We start from the raw sequence: 20,882 nt of genomic DNA, 5'->3' as shown, positions 1-20,882 counted from the left end.
ATCTCGGCAGGAATCAAGGAAAAACTAGCTATGAGCTGTCCATGTAGAATTTCTCCTAGAAAAAATTAGATGCTAAAACTGCAGTAAATGTGTTCAATGAAGACTTCAAAGCTGATAATGATGATCAGAGCTCTGTGCCTGACAAGCAGATAAATGATCTGCTCTTGTAGCAACACTGTAATTTCATCATTCTGAAAAAGTAGGTGGGACAATTGATAACTTCCTTGATGCTGATAATTTCAAACAGTCTTCAGGCCAACCAGTCTTCAGCTTAAACAAGGACAGAATCTTAGCAAGAAACAATAAAGAGAACCAAGTGATTCCACACTCTACTCTGTTCCTGGAGCCAGCTCTGGGATATTATGGCCCTGCTATAATTTTGTGAGACCCAAGAGGATACCAAACCATGATGTTTGGCCAGTTTCCTTCAGAGTGGAAACTCCACCCGTATCTATACCAAAGAAGTAGCTTATGAGGCGAAAATCAAAGAGTAAAGTTCTGAAATCAAAATTAAGTTGTCAAAGAGAATTAAAAATTCAGCAGGTTACATGGGGGATCAATTCAAGTGTGTCACTAATGAACTGTATGCAGAATCCAGACAACTCAGCTGGGAACAGCAAGCATTATAAGTGAGTTCCCCACATGAATGTCAGTAACTCATCAGTCATTTTAATGTACAAAGATGATTAGGGAATATGGTAGGGCAGGGCACCAGGCATTTTTGATTTTTGAAGTTTATTGTAATTTGAATGTATCAAACATGGTCAGTAAGAGGGTCTGAGTAGTAACTCGGGTATTTGTGTGTGGGAAAACTTTTAATTTATTCTTCTCAAATACTGATAAAATATTTTAATTATTATGAAGGATAACAGAGACTACATAAAGTTCATAGTTGTTCCAATTCTATACAATAAGATAACAAAATACCTAGAACTGCTGCTTAAAAATTCCCTTACGTAGTTACATGGTGGGATGTAATCAAGCATGTATTAGCTAGTTAATCATGGCAGATTTTTTTTATGAACTTCCTACTGTGTTTTACATAAATTTAAAAAATGAGTAAGGCTAATTTATTTTTGCAATGTTTGGAAAAAATATGCTGTTACATACTTATAAAAACAAGATGAAGTTATTTAATGATCTGCTAAGGATCGACTTTAATTATATCATGAAAGAATAATGAGAGATCAATCTTTATGCCTGCTCATTACTTACTATGAGCTCAGTTCTGTAAATTCTCTTTTTCAATCATCTTACTAGAAAATTACATAAACTTTTGAATTTTATTTCCAGATATCAAAAGGAAAGTGAATAACATAATTTTATCTAATTCACTATGCAGTTTGCCTCTTCTGTTTCTTTTTCGTGTGTGTGTGTGTGTGTGTGTGTGTGTGTGTGTGTGTGTGTTTCAGTATACCATCAAAAAGAAATGTCTGTCTCATTAATTTCTTAGGGGATAACGTTACAGTTACTGAATGTTCTCACCTAGCATCTGCTAATTATTGTGCATTTTGAAGTTTCCAATAAATCATACTGATAGATATTTGAAGAGAGACTTGGGATCCATACTCTTTGGAAGAAAAGCTAGGAATTCCAAAGTGTGAAGAAAGAGGGCTAAAAATTATAAAATCATGATTTCTCAGAACAATCACTGAAGATCAATTGTAGGATGAGAGAAGACATTAGAATTTGAGTAGGGTAACACTACATCTTAGTGAAAGAGATCACTAGACATGGATCTTATGCAGAAGTCAAATTCTTTCCACTCCCTTCTTCTACTCACAAACTTCATTCTTTTTCACACCATTCCTAGACTGCCACTCAAGCCCCTATCAGTTCAGATCCCTCAAGTTGGGCATTTCCATGCTTGAAAAGATACTTCACTTGTGGTTGACCTCTGAGAAACAACACGTGAAAATTCCTTTTGTAGGCTTAGTTTGTTACCAAAAACAAGGAAGAAAAGGCAAAGACCAAAGTTTATTCTCATTCTTTCTTCCTCTCTCTTTATTTCTCTTGTCTCTCTCACACACAAGCACACACACAACTAGATATTTGATGAATGAGTAAGGAGGGAACTTGATAATTTGGAGGCAAATATTTATAAAATGTTGAAAGTTAAATTGTCACCAGGATTTTTTAATATATGAAATCTTGTGTAAAATCTTGCTCTTTTATTCCATAACATTTACAAGATCAGTTTTTTAAAACTAATGTAATTCAGTGAAGACCCACAAATTCAGGGAGTAATGGTTTGGAAAAAATTACCATATACTTTTCTTGATAGTTAGAAAATTTAAAGCAAAAGAGAGACATGATTTTCCGTGCATAGGTATGCATCTTTATGTCTTTTATATACAATATGTCTTTTACATATATATGTATATATATATATATATGTATATATGTTTATATATCTTTATTTTTATTTATATATCTTTATATATATTTTTTTAATTACATTTTATATATGTCTATACGTATATCTACTGCTATATCTACATATGTGTATATATATATGCTCCTTTTGGTATGTATGTATGTGTATACATTTTATATATATATATATATATATATATATATATATATATATATATATATATATATATATATAGAGAGAGAGAGAGAGAGAGAGAGAGAGAGAGAGAGAGAGACTGACTCTATGAAAGAATGTGGTAAATAATTTTATCTCCTAAAATTTGAGTTGATTTGAAAAATCTTTCTTCAGAAATCCTTTTGTTCAGTGTAAAACGAATGAACAGCTTCTATGATAAGATGCTATCACTATTATTTTTCAATGTCCATTCCCTTGGCCTAGTATGCAATGATACATTTCTCTGAGATGGAGATGAAAGAGAGGAAACATGGCTACCCAGCAACCAAAGAATCCAAAATGCACAAATTCAATCCAATAGACTGTGATAGATGGAAAGGAAATCAGGATAAAAAGTTGAAGTTGCTCACCCTGGAGAAGGCTGTTGTAAGCCAGAACAACCAAGAGAAATGTAAGAAAACCTGAATAGCTTGTGAGCAATGATGTTGTTGGTAAGAATGGGATAATATCTCTTCTAGAACCCAGAAAGGCGAAGCAAAGGAACTCTTGGTTTAGGTTTAAAGAGATGGCTTTTGACATTCACAGAGGAAAGAACTGATGCTTCTTTTAAATGTTGTGGTAGGCAGGGATAAGGCAGTGTGAAAAATTATTTTTCTGAGACATGGTCGTATAGTTAATAACAAGGTAACATGTTATGCAAAAGAACTACAGCAGACATAATTTGGTGTATATTTGTTTGTATAGATGATGGAATTTGCCAGCTAGAAGCTCTGAGGAAGATCATCTAACTTATCCTCTTTGCTAGGTCTTTGTGGCATCTCTCAGGTGGGCTCTCAGGTTCTGTGCTGTTTTGAAATTCTTCAATTATAGTTTCATAAATATCACCCTGGCTGAATGTCAACCTGTGAGTATATAGGAGATATGGGAATTCTGATGAGAATTTGCAGTAGGTGGGATTTATTAACAGGATACAATCATATTACCTGTAGCATCTCACAGCTAAACTGGAGGACAAATGGATAATGAAAGGAATTTGAGATTTTCTGGACAAATATTGAAGTGCACCCTACTGTCATGGCTCTTTCCTCCTGGAAGATCAGCAGCTTCTGAGATGGTGGGTGGTCATTTTCTCAGCCACAAACATGAAGATGTCTTTTTGGGGGAAGGGTATTTTTACAAAAAGTGAATTAGGTTGAAAACACTCACTGCCAAGATTTTTATATTCTGTTTTTTTTATAACGTACGTGGCTGAGTTAAACTTTCATTTTAGAAATTGAACTAATAAATGAGTGAGAAATTTCCTCATACTTGAAACTTCATTAATATTCTGAATAATATCTTTTTTGCTAGCCACTGGGCTTGTGTGAATCTCAGCCCTGTTTATTGGCAATGCTTGAGTGGGGGGGAGCTGAAGGAAGCCTGAGTTAAGGAACTCTGTGGAACTTCCTGTCTTAGGATACTCCTCTGGAAGAGCACCTGCACTCTTTGTGAGGAATTTTGATTTTGGAAGAGAGATATGGCTGATGTCTGCACTACAGAGGGGGTGAATCAAAACAAGGAATCCTTTGCCAAAGGAAGGTGATTGAGCTATTTGAAGAGAGAATTTGTAACCAGGGCAATGCTGAATAATCTTGAACCCTTCCCCTTATTAGGGCTACCAATCATGGCTGCAACCATAGGAAGCTACTCAGTTGCCATGCTGGCTTTTAAATGTGCATAACAAAAATCACATGTTGCTATGACACAGTATAACAAATAGTGGCTGTGAGCCATATAACTGAGTTGCAGGAAACTATGTTAAATCATGATCAATTCAGACATATTCACTTCTGCCTAGATTGCATGTACATGGACATAAGGCTTCCTGGTTTTTATAAAAGGCTAAAAGAGAAGAGATGATAACATCTAATGGTTAGAGTCGGTCTCTACCTTTGCCTGACCGAGTAATACTCTGAGTAACATTGAAGTGGCTTCATTTGGGAAAGTACAAATCAACATGTGTGAAATGGAGGCTCTTTTTAAATGGTAGCCTGTATATCTTGAGTAGTCACTGCAAATATCCACTAGGATAAGTACTGCTTCATATGAAGTTATGCTAGTATAATGTCTTATCAGCAGAGACAAGGGTTTACTTAGGAATCATAATCATAGCTAAGTTTTTTTTTATTTTAGTTTTGTTCCTTATAATGACTATGAGGATTGGGAAAACAATGTATTAAAACTAGTTTAGAAAAAGTGCCTCTCAAAGATAGGAAGCTAAACTGTGTGAGTAATGTGATCTTACCGAAATGAGAATCTAACAACAGTCGGTTCCTAACCAAAATTTAGTATGCGTAACTACCGTTGATGCTATTTGGGTTCTCCCGGGATGAGGAAAAGGAGGATTGATTGTATGATGAGCAATAGTCTATCTAGTGCCATTTCTAACTGATTAGGTATGTGAGTCACACAGGGTCATCCTTGTGCTTCACCTTTACCTGCCTGGCTCTTTGTGAATGGTGGTATATGAAACGGTGCTTTATATATCTGTGTCAGCCTTTCCCATATGGGAAATCTCAGGATAGACAGAGAAATTGTTTGATGGTTTTGTTGAGCAAGAAGCAGGGAGACGAAGCCATTTGCAAAATGATTGATCACAAGGCTTCCTGATATTGTTTTGTTTTTTCCATCAAAAGATGTCAGAAGTTTTGGCAGAGATATATAGTGAGACATAAATTCATTACATTTTTTAGAAAAGGAGCTAGGTAATTTGAATAGGATAAGACTTAAGTAGAAAATCTCTCTGAACAAGAGGCCTTAGAGGGGTTATTGCTATTATAAATAAGAGGTGGCTGCATGGGCTCTAAAATTCAAATGTAAGATGTAGTATTGAATGTGAAACATTTATGTTTAAGAGATTCTCTGATTGTAGAGGAGGGAATATCTGCTATGGAAGGTGGCAGAGAAAGGTGGTTCTATTTGGGTCGTCCCTATTCAGTCTATGCTGCTCTCTGGCAGTGTCCCTGGAAGGCATTAAGTATCACTCACCTCTGTTTTCGAACTATTAGTTTTTCATGCGTGAGAGGATACTTAAAAAGTTTGAAAGTACTTTTTTTCTTTTTAATTTTCACACAGTGCTTTTGAACAGTTCTTTTATTTTTATTCTGTATCAAATTAACCACTATTCCAGGGTCTTCAGGAAAGACCAAAGAATTCATGTCACATGCTTATATTTTATAAATAATGATGATAAAGTCTAAGCTGGTCTGAGAATCATAACATTCTTGGGTAAGTATTTTCTCTTCCTTTGATGATATCCACCTATATTAGAGCTGAAGGATGCAGATTCATAAGTGTTGTTTTTCTTTTCTGGTTAATAGGATCACAGAATAGTCTAAGTAAGGTCTTACAGCCTAATCATCACTGCCAACACAACTATAGAAGTTGTTCTTTTGTCTGTGTTCACTTAAGCACAAATTGGACTAGAGATTTAAGCAACTTATTTTTGGGGGGCCTAAGGCCAAACATTGTAATAGGATTGTACCATGATGGAAAACCTACCTGGGCTATATGTTTGGGTTAGGTGTATCTACAAATACCTGAAGGGAATCTGATTGATGAGTCCCAGACTCAACTCCTTGGTTCATCTGAGGTACCACTGTGAGAAAGTGAAATATTTGGAGAGATATTGACATTTCTCTGCTAGAATAGATGTGGCATTATTTGCCATGCCCTGGATATTCTGAAGAGGAAAAATGACCCTTATCTCTTCATGAGTCTGTATCCTGAGGACAAAAGCTTACTTCTTGCCAAGGACAGAGAGAAGCTTGCCCAGAGGTGACTAAATGCTGGGAATGACCTTATAAGAAGGATGAAGAGGATGAGAGGGATGATACAAATTGGGAGTAATATTTGGAGTAAGTTGTGTAGAGGGGGGAAGGAATCATTCTATGAGGAATATGATTATAATTTCATCTAGAAATTGACTTCTGTAGCTTAGATTGGGGGACTTTGTTTCACAATTATTCTATGTTCCTGAATTGTGGAAACTGGTCTCCATGAAAATCATAAAGGGTAACTTGTGTTTTTAAAATCAGCAGTTAGGAAACTTTGGGCCTTTATTTATCTTTAGGTACCAGGTTGTTTACTGATAAAAATGGCAATTTTATTGACATAGCCAGTCAGGCCAGAGTGGCCTTAGGCTAATTGACCTTCAAAAAGAAGCATGTTAGGTCAGCATATTCATCCTTGTTCTTAGAACTTTAGGACTGTACAGTTCATGTATCTGACAGCTATTGTAACCCACCTAAGTACTGGGTTTACTAAATTGTTTTAGGATTTTGGATGATGGTTTTATATGAGTTTTTGTTTTTTCCTGCTGAGAAGGTGGTATATATAGGAAAGAGACTCAAGTGCCTTGATCCCTGTCAGGATGAGTGATGGACAATAAAATATATTTAGCATCAGGGTGATTCAGAGTTCCATGGTGGCTTAGGCAGGCTACTGGATTAATAGAACAGAGATCATGTTAACCCAATAAATAACAGGTAGCAAAGCACTTTTTAAAATAACACAGAAATTTTCACAAGATGTTTTATTCATCCAGTCTTTTAAAACTATGAAGAAAATAATTACAGCTTAAGGTGGAGTCCAACAGCATTGACTTATGAGAGAAGATGACTTAACATTTAAGAAGCATTAGCCAATTGTTTCATTATGATGATACTGATGCCCCACTTGAACTTAGTTATGTTATACAGTGCCACCTCGTTTGTGTAAAAGAACTTTATCATTAGTCTTATTTCCATATTGAATGGAGAGATCTTATCTATATTATTAGTGCTCTCCTGATAAAAAAATTAGGGCTAACTATGTACCACATTATGTTTTTGAGACCTGTGAGGAATAAATATTGGAGCTAGATTATCATACCAAAGAAAAACAGATTAAGTTTTTCTATGTAGGAGTTTAAGAAAACCTTTAGATGTATAAGTTTAGGCTCAAATTAACTCAGAAAAAACTTAACTCTGGCAGAGTCTTTTGTTATAGTTATTATCAGGTGTTTCTGCATAATAACTTCTTGGCTATACTTTCTTTTGGTATGATTGACCCAAGCATGCATTTCAAATTACACTGAAAAGGACAATTGAACTTTAAGTATCTCTGTATGACCATTAAATATCTTTGCATTGGTTATGTTTTTCTTCCAATTGTTTAGGGCCAAGTAAATAAAATTTGAGTACATATGAGAAGTTTCTTGTCTTCTTACGGATCCTCTACCAGTTATGCCATTCATCATCAGGATCTTGGTAACCACAAATGTGTTACCTTGGAAATTTAGAGATATTTCCCTTGCCAATGACTATTTGCTTTACGGAATGTACACTGATTGGTTTCTTTTTCTCTAGTGTCTTCCTGGTCCCCTGATAGAATGGTAGGTTGATCCATCAGTTAAAAGTCACTTAGAGAGGGTCCCATCATCCCCTGCATACTTATTGACCATACAGGGCAACAGAAAAAATATTAGCTGCTTTTCATTATTGACCTTCATGGCTTTGGTTTTAAATAACTACTTGACAAGTTTGATTAATCTTTAAGTGATATGATTGTTTTTAGCTTTAATTTGTATCATTTAGTAGTTCTCCATTTAATGTAATGGGGGTCAAAATTAGTGCTAAGAGTCAGCCATCATATCCTATCTGACCTTGAGGTAACGGCTTGTTACTTTATATTAACTCAGGTTATTCTGATAAAATAGTAGTCCTGTAAAACACTAACAAGAAACAGTTATAATGTTTCATGAGGAAAATGCAAAATGAAATTAAGAAGGGCAAAAATATAGTTTGTATAAAAGCTTTAAAATAAAATTAATTTCCATAATAACAATAATACGTTTATAAAAATTTAATGTGTGTTTTCTTAGATATAGATGATATAGAGTGCATGTTGACATGCTATGCATAAACGGAGTATATTTTTTCCTAATTAGGATCCCATATAGTTGTACTTGATGTGGAGTCTTACTTGTTATGTATTCATATATAAACATAGGGAAGTTATGTTTGATTCATTCTGCTCTTTCCTATACTTTTGATATCTATTTACTTCTCCAGAATCCCATTAATTTGTCAACTCTATCACATATACAATATTTTTTACTTTATTTAAAAAACTATTTTAGAGTCAGACCTGATAGTGAAATATAATGGCAGTGACTCGGGAGGCTGAGGCAGGATGAACCCAAATTGAAGGCCAGTGTCAGCAACTTAGCAGTGACATAAACAACTTTTGCATAATCCCATTTAAAAATAAAGAATAAAAAACTGGGAATTTAGTTCATCAGTAGAGCACCCCTGTTGAATCACCAGTACCAGAACAAATTTTACATCCTTTGAATACCTTTTATGATTTTATAATGAGTGTCATATGTGAACGTCTAGTGCGTTCGGGTCCCTGGGTGAGGGTCGCAAAATCACTGGGACACAGGGGATGCAGAGCCAAGGCAGCAATTGCAACTGCATGCTGAGGTTTATTTGTAAGTTTCTTTTATATTCTTCTTCTAACAAAGCAAGCAATTCTTCAGGAACATTTCATCTACATTGCCCAAATATCATGTCTCAGCGGGTACACAGAGCTAAATTCAGATTGTTCCTGTTCATTTGATAAGTACCCTCCCAAAGTTCTTTGTAGACATTATCTAATCCCCGAATGTACTGTTCCCAGGTCCAGTATGCAGGAAGCTTCTTCCTCTAGGCCAAACCATGCAGAAGCTTGTGTCTTGTGATAAGGGGAAGAGAAGTTTTCCTCCTCCTAGCTGAGGCTTGCCTTCAGCTGACCTAAATCACAGCCACAGCTCCTTACAAAAAGTCAGGCTGAGGGAGCTAAACTCTACACACTTAAACCCCAACAATCATACTTTAATATACACTAGTATATACCTATATATGAATGTATATGAATATATACATAAACATACATTTACATTTTTAAATGGATTTTACAATTGGTACTCTGATTGATATGTGAAGGTGTCACTCAGAGTTAGCATCACATTTAATCATATGATACTTACCCTAGATTTTAACAACTTTAGCCTATTGTGTTTTTCTTTCATTAAATTGAGAATTCTTTCTTTTTCAATTAAATAATGCATTTATAATTTCTCTGTTTTATGCAAACTGCCAGAATTGCTATTCTTTGACTTTGTGTAAAATAAGGGTTTTATTAGTTTAATAAAACTAAGGATTATGTGAAAAAAGTGAAGTGGAGGTTATGTGAAAAAGCACATTTTGATAATTGACATGGTTGCTGAGTAACTAACTTGAAGATTGTGTACACAGTGAGAAAACACTGGACAAATAGATGATTCACTTCCATTTCTACTAGTCAGGATAGCATGATGTGAGATTTTATCTTACTACTCATAATTGCTTGTAATTTAACAATTATTAATTGCTTTGATCATGAATGTTCCAGGTTATATTTTCAGGCTGCAAGTGGACATACAATAATATAATTGAAAAAAACCTGCTATTAAGGGGGACAATTATTGTAGATTTCTCACTTTCTATTTTATTTGTTGATGATTTTAGTTGTGCCCTTTTCTTTGGAAAGTTCTGTCTCTGAGTATTTTGTTCCAAGAAAGTGCAGATTTCACTTTTCAAACAAAGATCTGTCAATCACAGATTACTTTGTGTAGAGAATAATAATAATAAAGAGTAAATTGAGACAAAGTGCAGAGGCAGGGAAGGTGGCAGAGTGGCTCTTTGTAAAAGTAGGTTACATTAGGTCATTAGTACCAATAACCATGTTATTTTTTAGACTATCAGTAAGGTTGTTTATTCTGAAGTTTTATTTCATAGCTACAATGTGCAATGCTAGGAGCTTTGTGCAGTTCTCAAGAAGGTCCATTGTCTGAAGTGACTGTTAGGTGGCCAGCTCCAGGAGCACTGGAGCTTGGTGAAACACTGTATTTACCAAATAAGCAATTCCTGTATTCCCAGGAGTTAAGATTAAGATCAAAGCTGATTAAGACTATAGCATGGAGCATTATGGTAGCAACCAGGCATCCTATGCCTTTGCACAGAAACTTTCCCAAGCACCAAGCATGCCACAGCCATGAAGTCATCCAGGACCCCAGTCCCAAACACAGAATTTCTACAACTCCCCTTTCTTGTTATTTAAGGTCTTTGGATGCATAATATTAGTTTTCTTCTTAATTCTGGTAGAGGCAAAAAATAGGGTAGGCATTGACAACAACAAGCATAACATAATAAATGCCATATTAGTAAACATCCACCTATGAATAATTGACCCAAGTAGAATTGGGTGACCATGAAGTTAGCCAACTCAGTAAGTCTGCACCTCTATCATCTTGTCAGAACTTATCAATGTTATCATTAAAGTAATTTAACTCCTTCAAAATAGAGTTACTATTATCACTTAAGTTAAAGTAACACCTATTAAAACTCCTGACATCCTATATGATGCAATAATAATAAATACTCAGTTGCAGCCTGATTGTCAAGTATGGTTTGATGATATTGTTTTCGTTTTTCATTAAGCATATTAATTGTCATAGGTGTATGATTAATACTATTTACCATAGCACAGTCCAGTTTTACAGTGGTTTTGTAAGCCCTGACTGGTAGGCCAGGGATACCTTAGAGAAAGCTTAATGAATCATCACAGTTTTTTATCAAGGGGGAAAAAATTGTAGACCTTTTATGAATACATTATATAGGATGGTAGCCTAGTAAATCCTGTAGGAATGGTGAGAATACAATTAGCCTTTTAAGACAACAGTGGGTACCATGAATATTTTTGTACATAAATTATAATGAGTTTTAGAAGTTAAAGAGTCTGACTGTGCTCAATTTCCATAGCTGGGGTACAACAGCACAATGACATTATTGTTAAGACCAAAGTATTTACAGAGATTTATGTGTTTTAGCAATCAAAGCAGTAACTAAGTTTTCTGGAGTACATTTTATCCCCATTTGAGCCAAGAGCTATTGAGTTGATGTTGTTAATGATTTTGTACCTCACCAAGTCACTGGAACTCTAGTAGCTTAGGGTCCTCTTTTAGTGTATCATATCTTTCAAGGAGAGTGATCAGTGTCCTTTTGTTTGGATCAGTGTCCTAATCCACAATCCAACGAAACTTGGGGATCAGATTGTGAAGTCCTTGATGTCTTTTCGTAATTGACAGTAATCATGCATCAAGCTGGAGTCCAAATAGGAGTTGTTGGTGTAAACATAGTAGTCTGTCCTTTTACTATGTGATCAAAGGCATAGGGTCTTGTTGCCTGGGTCTGTTGGAAACCAACATATTACATAATTTTTTGGTAATGGCTGTTTTGGAATAAAATATCTATCCAAAGTGGATGACCAGTTGAGAGTATAAATTTTGCATTGTATATTGAGCACATTACTTATAAGTAAAACAATATTTAAAGCATTATTAATATGAGAGAGACTAGATCCCCTTTTTGTTTTATTTTAAAAGGTAAGTTTTAAGAGTACAATATGTTTGTTTAACCAAAGCCTGTCCAGTAGGATTATGAGGAATTTTATGATTTATAATTATATTTCATTGATTACAAAATTGTGTAAAAGCACAAGATGTGTATGTAGAGACTTATCTGTTTTTAAATGAATTGGCTTGCCTTTGGTGGCAAAACAAAGCAATAAATGAGAAATGTAAGTAGATACTTATCAGACCTTTTGGTACTATCCCCAAAGAATTTAGAATGAATATCAATAAAAATGTGAAGAACAATGGAGTGAGGATGAAAAGGAGGGAAATGGGTAACATCCATTTGTCAAAGTGTATTAGAATGTAGGCCTTATAGATTTACAGATTTTTACATAGGGGCCTGAAAGGTGAGAGTAGTTGTTGACAATAGCATGCATAAACCTGTTGAGAAGAGATGGAAAACATTTTCTTTTGTAATCGAGCATTTTGATGAAAAAAATCCATGGGATTTTACAGTATATGGAAATAAAAAACAAAGGGATTTTATACCTTTATCTGTGTGAGCTTAATCTTCCAACAAAGGTTCAGGATTTTGGTGTGGCCTTGTGTGTATGAAAGAGGAAGTTAGGAGACATGTGAAACTTAAAAGAGTTTAAAGGGTTAACAAAAGAAATAGTAAATTGGAATCAAACAAGGGCATAATACAGTTATAAAAATATGAGGAACAAGTTTAGTTTTTTATTGAGAATGTGTAATAACAATAAAGTAATAGAAAATAGTTTTAGTGCCAGGAAAATGGTAGTTAACTCTGCTTGCTGTGGAGAGATTTGCGGTAGGATATAATAGTAAGTCCATTTATCGTTAATTGCCACAGTCCGGCTGCATCAAAATAACCGGGGGTTGACGAGCAACTTGTGTACATTGATACAGCAGGAGTGAGAGCCCTTTATTGTAGGACAGGAGGGGTATGTATACATTACACACAGCTTATCTTAATTAACATAAACTAGATACAGCAGTCAACCAATAAGGAATCTCCACACTTAATGGCTCGCTGGCGTTACTTCACAAACCACTCCCTCTAGCAAAATGCCAGGCGCCATCTTGACTTGTTTATAGACCTTAACAGTTAATAAGAACAGATATTACTCCTCTTTGTTTACCTCTATTTATGTACACATTTAATCCATTTATAAGAGGAATGGTAGAAATTAAGGAACAAGAGAACCTGATAAAACAAAGAGAATTGTTCATCATGAGGCATGTGAAAATCAATTGGTGGTAAAAATTTGTTAATACAAATTTGTAAATACAAATTGATAGTAGACAAAGAACTATAAATATTGGATATATAAAGTTTTTCCATAAGTAAGATATAAAACATGAATTTCCAAGTCTGCTATAGATAAAATGTTAGTATGGGCATCAGTATTTAATTGACCATACATAACAGTAAAAGGCAAAATATCATAACCTGACAAATGAAGACAATATAATTATTCTAATATATATGATTTTTTATTATAATCAGCAACTAGTGTTACAAAAGCATAAGGTGTTTTAACAAAAACCATCAATGAAATATATTGAAATTTGATCCACCATTATTAATGATAATCTTTTAAATTTTTTGTTAAGCCTGCTTTAGAGAAGGAATTAAATAAAGAGAGGAGGCAGTGTCCTATTTCTTTAACAACTAGAAAAAATGAGTTTGGCATTATCTATAATTTTTAATTTATGTATTTAAGAAACTATACTCATGAAGATTAATCTCTTTTATGTTAAATTTATTTATTTTAATTATAACATAAAATATAAGAAAAACATGATTAATAGTATTATTTACCCCTGTTTTATTGAAGAAAAATTTTAGAAGTAATGAATATTATTTTTTATATATTTTTTTTAAAAGTTAAGACTTTATTGTTGATCATCTAGAAAAACTCATAAGTTAGAACCTTAAAGACATTTATATTTTTATTTGATTATTTGATTTGCATTAAGTTATTTGGATCCATTTTTTAATTTAAATTTTTAATTTGAATGCTCATTTGTCTAAATGTCAATTTTGATATTAAATACACGATCTACAGATATATGACAAGTTTGTACAATTGGAAATGTCAGGTATAGAAATCTTAACAGGTATCGTGGATATGAACTCAAAAGAATTTCAGGTTAGCCATCATTTTTGTCCTTGACACTTATCAGACTCATTGCCAACACATACATTTTGTAACTTTGTAAGGATTTATTAAAACAAATTTTTGAATGTATTCAAGAGTTAACTCTGGATAAATTGGCCTTTGGATAAAGACAGAATGTAAAAACCTTTATAGTTGGATAAAATAAGACTAATCAGAAAAATACATCAACTTATATAGCCTTGCTAAATAGGAGAGATAGTTCCACCTGATGACATCATTGAGCATCAGATAGAAATAGAGAATTACCCATAGTCTACTGATTAGTGATCATTTCCAGCCTATGAAAAAGAGGTGTGTCAAAAGTCTATTCCAGCATAAGTAAGGTACTCCCTTTACTCTTACCTGACAATGTCTGGAAGGGTCTCTATTAAGGCCGATTTGTTATCTCAAACTCTCTGTGGACAGAGAGAACTTTTGGGGAAAGAACTTTTCTTATGCGCTAATATTGGTATCCATTTATAAAGAATAATAATAAAGAGTAGACAGAGACAAGGTGCAGAGGCAGGGAAGGTGGCAGAGGGGCTCTTTGTCCAAGTGGTCACGTTTATTTATACCAATAGGTCACATTAGGTCATTAGTACCAATAACCACATTATTGTTTAGACTATCAGTAAGGTTGCTTATTCTGCAGTTACATTTCATAGTTACAATGTGCAGTTCTCAAGAAGGTCCATTAGGTGGGGAGCTCCAGGAGCACTGGAGCTTGGTGAAACATTATAGTTATCAAGCAAGCAAGTTCCTGTATTCCCAGGAGTTTTGTGCCTAAGATTAAGGTCCAAGCTGATAAAACTCTATAATGGAGGGCATTACCATAGCAACCGGGCATCCTATGCCTTTGCACAGAAACTTTCCCAGGCACCAAGCATGCCACAGCCATGAAGTCATCCAGGACCCCAGTCCCAAACACAGAACCCCTATATGTTGGCCAAAATTTTTACCTGCTTCCTGAATCCTGCTTTCTTGAGCTTCTTTTCACCTTTCTGTGTATTCTTCTCTTCTATCCTTGTAGGTGAACATAGTGATAGAAACAAGCATGGTTTCTTAGAAACTTTAGTGGACAAAAATATTTCTATGGAGAACTGCTTCATGGAGAGTCCACTTGTGAGTGAGCTGCCAGACCAGGTCGATGCCAATATACTGCAGAATCCCACACTCCTGCTGAAAAGGAAGCACACAGTTTCAGGTGACAGCAGCCATACTGAGATCACTATGAAAGAGCTGCCAGAAGCCTCCTTGATGAAACCCAAGTGAAGAAGGTTCTCTAAAGGTGAGCTTGGCTAATTTCACTGCATACTCCGGTGTCTCTGTATGTGTCCAGGATGCACAAACAAGAGATTTGGGTTGTCGAGTAGTGCTACTATAGACATAATCTCTGGGGAAGCCTAGGAAGTGGCAGTGGGCATTTCTATTTCCATACTGCTTCAATGTTATTCTCACACTGTATCTTTCCTGTCTTCTCAAAGTTAGTTAGTGGCACCTACCCCAGAGATAATTAAGACAGATAGAGGACCTGATAATCACCTCCATCTCCCCGCAACTATTAGTGATGGTAATAGTTTGTCCCCAAAGCGTGTTTGTTGTTACTTCCCATTAGACAAGTAGCTTCTGAGAGAAATGACAATTCCTTAAAGCACTTGGAGAACCCTTAGTCTAGTGAGCTGGTCAACCTGAATATGTGCATCAAATTAACAGAGCACCATCTTAAAAAATACCACCACCTGCTGCACCTTACTGAACAATGGGATCAACTGGCATCATTAGCAGAGAGTAGTAGTGACCACCAAAGCAGGAAAGAAGTAATGATGCAGAAGATTCAGCCTGAGATCACAATCCAAGGGAATGGCACCACAGAAGAGAAACCCCAACAGAAAAAGGGTAAAGGACAAAGATAACAGAGGCTGGCTGAAAAAGTCCCTCAAATCTAGTGACAATGAACAAGGTATAAAGGACCATATGTTGTCTGCCATCTACACTTCTAAAATGTTTAGAAAGATCAGTCTTCTGTCTGTTTGTCTTGGCTCTTTAAGAAATTTGCGATTTAGAGCTGGAAAGTTAAGCTAGTTGGCTTTTTAAGTGTTGAATCACTCAAATATCACTGCTTTGAAAATATTTTTGGCATATCACTAATTTTTATGGCAGGTTATGCTGATCACTGTTAACAATGTGCTTTTATTTCCTCACTGGCTTTAGTTGTGTAATGTTTAGTTCTTCTCTACCTCCCTCTAACATACTTGTCTCCTCTACTGTTTAGGCTTGCCTATGTTATCTGGATCTTTGCCTATACAGTGCCTTTTATCCAAAAATGCAAATGACAAGAGACAGGCTAAGCCAATCTTCAGATGGCCACATGTCAAACAGCAGAAATGTAAAGAAAGCCAAAATCCTGATGATCTATGCATTCATAAAGAAGAGGACTGCCTGTCTGCCTCCCTGCTGCAGAAGTACTCTGACAAGAGTGAGAAACCATCTGGGAAGAGACTGTGTAAAACCAAGCACTTGATATGTCAGGATCCTAGGCAGGGCTTACCCCTGGCAGTGGACTACTACGTGGAGAATACTAACAATAAGGTATCTCAACTCTTGTCCCATTATTAAGCATATTAGACATTGCCCCTTCCAGGTTACTCTCAAGGATAAGGCTTTTCTGTTTTATCTTTTTTTAGACCACCTGTAAATTATAACTCCACACTTTTTCCTGGATAATGGTAAAACTGCAAACTCTTAGTGTTTAAACTACCTCAATCTGTGCAACTTTAATGTCTCACTTTCGGGAAGAATAAAAATCTTTTTTTTCCACACAGTCTTGTCACTTGGGAAAAAGGAGGGGAAAGTGGTAGATGTTAGAAGGACACAGATTTAACTGTGTATATTTCCTGGTTTCATGTTAGGTGACTGTCCAAAGATTCAGAAAGCTGCTGGAGCCCTATTTGCACTGTGATCTTGCACCTGGTAAGCAGGAACAGAAACCTTTTGATCACTTGAAACAATTGCTGCCAGTTTTCCAATCCACAGAGTTTCCTTGCTCAAGTTTCTGTAAGGAGACCACCAAATCTTGACTCATGCCACCAGAAACACGGAAACTTGCTGTCAATAAGAACGCTGGTGAGACCCTGCTGCAGCGGGCTGCCTGGCTTGGATATGAGGTGAGTGTGTTTATTAGTGCCTCAGAGATTCAGAAGCTCCCAGCATCTGGTGGCTGCTCCTGTAGGTACATGGTGAGGACATTAGATGGAGGAAATGGGTAGGGAGAAGGACTTGAAAGAAAAACCCACCCCCTTCACATCACCGGATCCAGCAAGCTGTTATTGTCAGCCCCCCTCTAACTGGATTCTGGTGATCTATTCAGTTCTTATGTGAAAAGAAAAATATATTTTGATATTCTTTTTATATCCAGCAAGGGAGACTATTGTGTACTTACATCTGGTAGAATCTAATATAATCTACAAGCTGATAACTGGGGGATTTCTTTTTTAAATGAACCTATTGGGTTTCTTTCCACTGCCTGTCTTTGCACTGATAACTGAATGAGAGACAACTTAATGCTGCATTACATCTCCAATTCTATTTTTTTTTAAATTTTTGGTACAGGGTCCTCTAAGTTGCTGACTGTCTTGCTGTTGGAGAGTAACATCCCACAGAACTCAAGCAATTGCATGGTTTCTCAGCCTCAAGTTCTTGGAGTTTCACAGGAAGAATTTCAAATGAGTTGCATATAGTAGCAAGCAGAGCTTATTTTTATTAGAATGGTGGAAAATGCATATGTTTGGGGCAGACTGAATGTATTCCTCAGAGAAGTTGATGTGGGTCTTATCATGGATATTTTAAAGACTACATCTGGGTCCTTCCTCTCTAAAATGAAAAGTTGCAGTTATTTGCTCTCTTTGTCAGGATCAAAATGCTTCAGGTGTTAAATCCTATGAAGTTCCTAGAAGTGAAAAACCTAATCAAAACATGAAATTAGGTCTTTTATCAAAATGTTCCCCCAAACCTTTTTAAAACTCTCTTTCTTGCCTTTTGGAGATGGAACTTTTGAAACAATGATTTTTTTCATCTTCCCCCAAATTGACTTTGAATAAAGCCACTTTCCTACTGATTTGTCCTTGAATATCTCTGTAGCAGAGAGTTTTATGGTTTAGCTTCCTTTCCTTTTGAAATAACTTTCTTTTGTTTTTGCCCAGTTTGATAAAATTCTTTATTATCCTGCTTATCTCCTTTGACTTGGGCACTCTCTTTAATATGTTAATTTCTTTGTAAGTTAGTATACCTTAACTGGTCCTTCCCTACTCCCCTGTTCATGGCTGACTCACATACACAATATTGTTAAATTGCTGAGGCTAACCTCAAAATTGTAATCCTCTTGCCTCAGTAATCTGTGATTATAGAGCGACATCAATGTGCCTATGTCAATTCTGATTATCAAAATAAGCCACCAGCTGTATTTGTGCTGTTGCTTATTTGTGCATGGGAGTTCTGAAAGTGGGTATGTGGGGGGTGAAGCTAAGAAGTAGCTGGACATGTTGGGGCTCAGGCAATTAGAGGTGGGAAAAGGTGCATACCTGAGTGGTCTCTGTCTGAGACAGTATCCTCAGCATTTTCCCTCAGATGTTGCTACTTCTACCAATTTGGTGCAAGACTATAATAGCTTAGCTATAGAGCACTTGGACTTGGCTTCTCTTCATGACCTACTCAGTGTGGGTTTGTCCTTTTAGCCTTTCAAAATATCCTTGAGATAGATTACTCACTCTAACCCTGTGTAACTTTCCCACCACCTATTTGTCAGAGGTAATACTGATGTCAGTCAAAAATAAAATAGGTTGTTCAAAGAGTAATTTTATTTGGCTTTAGCAGAGCACTGCATTGGAGAATGTATGCCATATTAAATTATAAGATTTATTTAAAGAGTTTGAGGCAAAGGGAAGCTTGAAAAACAAAATGAGGAAGAGTGCATCATATACTATGAAATGATAATGGTCGATGCAAGAACAGGGTGCTTCTGTGTTTATATATTTTATTTGTGAGAGTTTATACTAGCAGTCCCATTTTGATTTGCTCAGTTTCACATCGATTTATAATCTCTTTTTATCAGGGTTTTTTGTAGAAAACAGGATGATCAACTGTCCTGTATTCAGGTATGGGATAAATGAAGGTATGCTGGTTACTGCTAAAATATGATCTTGCATTGAACCAAGAAAAGAGAGGCGTATTGACTAGTGACCAGGAGTCAGAGTCAAAATTCTTTTAGACATATTTGTGATTTAGATAGTAGAGTTTTCAGGCCACTTTTTACCTGACTGTGTTGTTAAGTTCAGCTCTGTTTCTCTAGGTGATGCTTTCTATCATAAAACACTGACATTATTTTTTAGGGGATTTGCTTATGTAGAATTTTGAAAACTATTTCACTTTCAGTAAAAGTTTTAAAGAGAATACTGACTAAAACCAACAACACAATAAGTCCAGTTTGTATAACTACTAATTCTGAGAAGATACATTTGTCTATATTTATAATAATTTTTATCAAATTAATCAAAGAAAATCAATTTTAATAGAATGAATTTATTCAGAAAAATATTAGATTTCTTGTTTTATTTTTATGTCTTTTTATTCTTATTTATTCTTTATGGTAATGAAATATTGTTGACAGAAGTCTTTATTTTGATATATTTATATAAGCATGAAATATGTCCTATTCTAATTAGGATCCCAGTCTTGTGGAGGTACATGATGGTGAGATTCACTGTGGTGTATTCATAGATGAATACAGATATGGAAGCTATGTCATATTCATTATACTGTCTTTTCTACTCGCATCTCCTTCCCTTCACTGCATTTTCCATTGTCTAATCCACTAAACGTGTTCTTTCTCCCTCCAATATTGGTATTAGCATCCACATATCAGATTATTTGACCTTTGGCTTATTAACATTGGCTAATTTTTTTCATGTGTTTAGAATCTGATTACAAATGTTTTTAGAAAAGAACCAAAGAGTAGAAAAGATTCAACCGTAGCCATGGTGAAATTTTGATTTGTTACTTTTATTGCATAATATAACAAGATAATAATCAATATCATAAAACCTTTATATTTGGTTCTTTTTAGTTATACCTGATAATAGAATTCATTTCGGCATAATTAAAGAAGCACGGGAAATATATAATTCAATTCAAATTCCAGTATCACTCTTCCTCTCCCCTTTACAATCCCCACTCCCTTTCCTCTAGATCATTCTGCTGTTTTCCCATTCATATTTTCTACATTACTTTATTGTGGATGCACATGAGGATGAGATTAACTGTGGAATACTTGTATATGTATATAGGAAAATAATCTCAGATTTATTTTACTTCTTATCGCATTTCCCCTCCCTTCCATTCATTCATTTATGTACTCCCTTCTATTTTACATACTCCACTGAACACCTAACCCATCCTTCCCTTCATTGTATATTAACTTACACATATCAGATAACATTCAACCTTTCATTTGGGGGGATTGGCTTATTTCACATTATAGTCTGAAAATAATAGTCTCAAAATTCATCCATTTACTCACAGATTTTATGAAGTCATTCTTCTGTATGGTAAATACTGCATTATGAATATATACCACGTTGTCCTTATCCAGTTATCTGATAAAAGACTCCTATGTTGGTTCCATATCTTAAATGTT

The 20,882-nt window shown here is 35.2% G+C and overlaps 1 pseudogene; it reads left to right on the top strand.

The window, feature by feature from the left end:
* Positions 1–20,882, top strand: part of LOC113175929 (BCL-6 corepressor-like) — a 43,479-nt pseudogene that overhangs the window by 154 nt on the left and 22,443 nt on the right.

Source organism: Urocitellus parryii, chromosome Y (assembly GCF_045843805.1).
Source record: "Urocitellus parryii isolate mUroPar1 chromosome Y, mUroPar1.hap1, whole genome shotgun sequence".
Classification (NCBI taxonomy): Eukaryota; Metazoa; Chordata; class Mammalia; order Rodentia; family Sciuridae; genus Urocitellus; species Urocitellus parryii.
The sequence above is the reverse complement of the archived record's forward strand: the minus strand, read 5'-3'. Positions and strand labels throughout refer to the sequence as shown.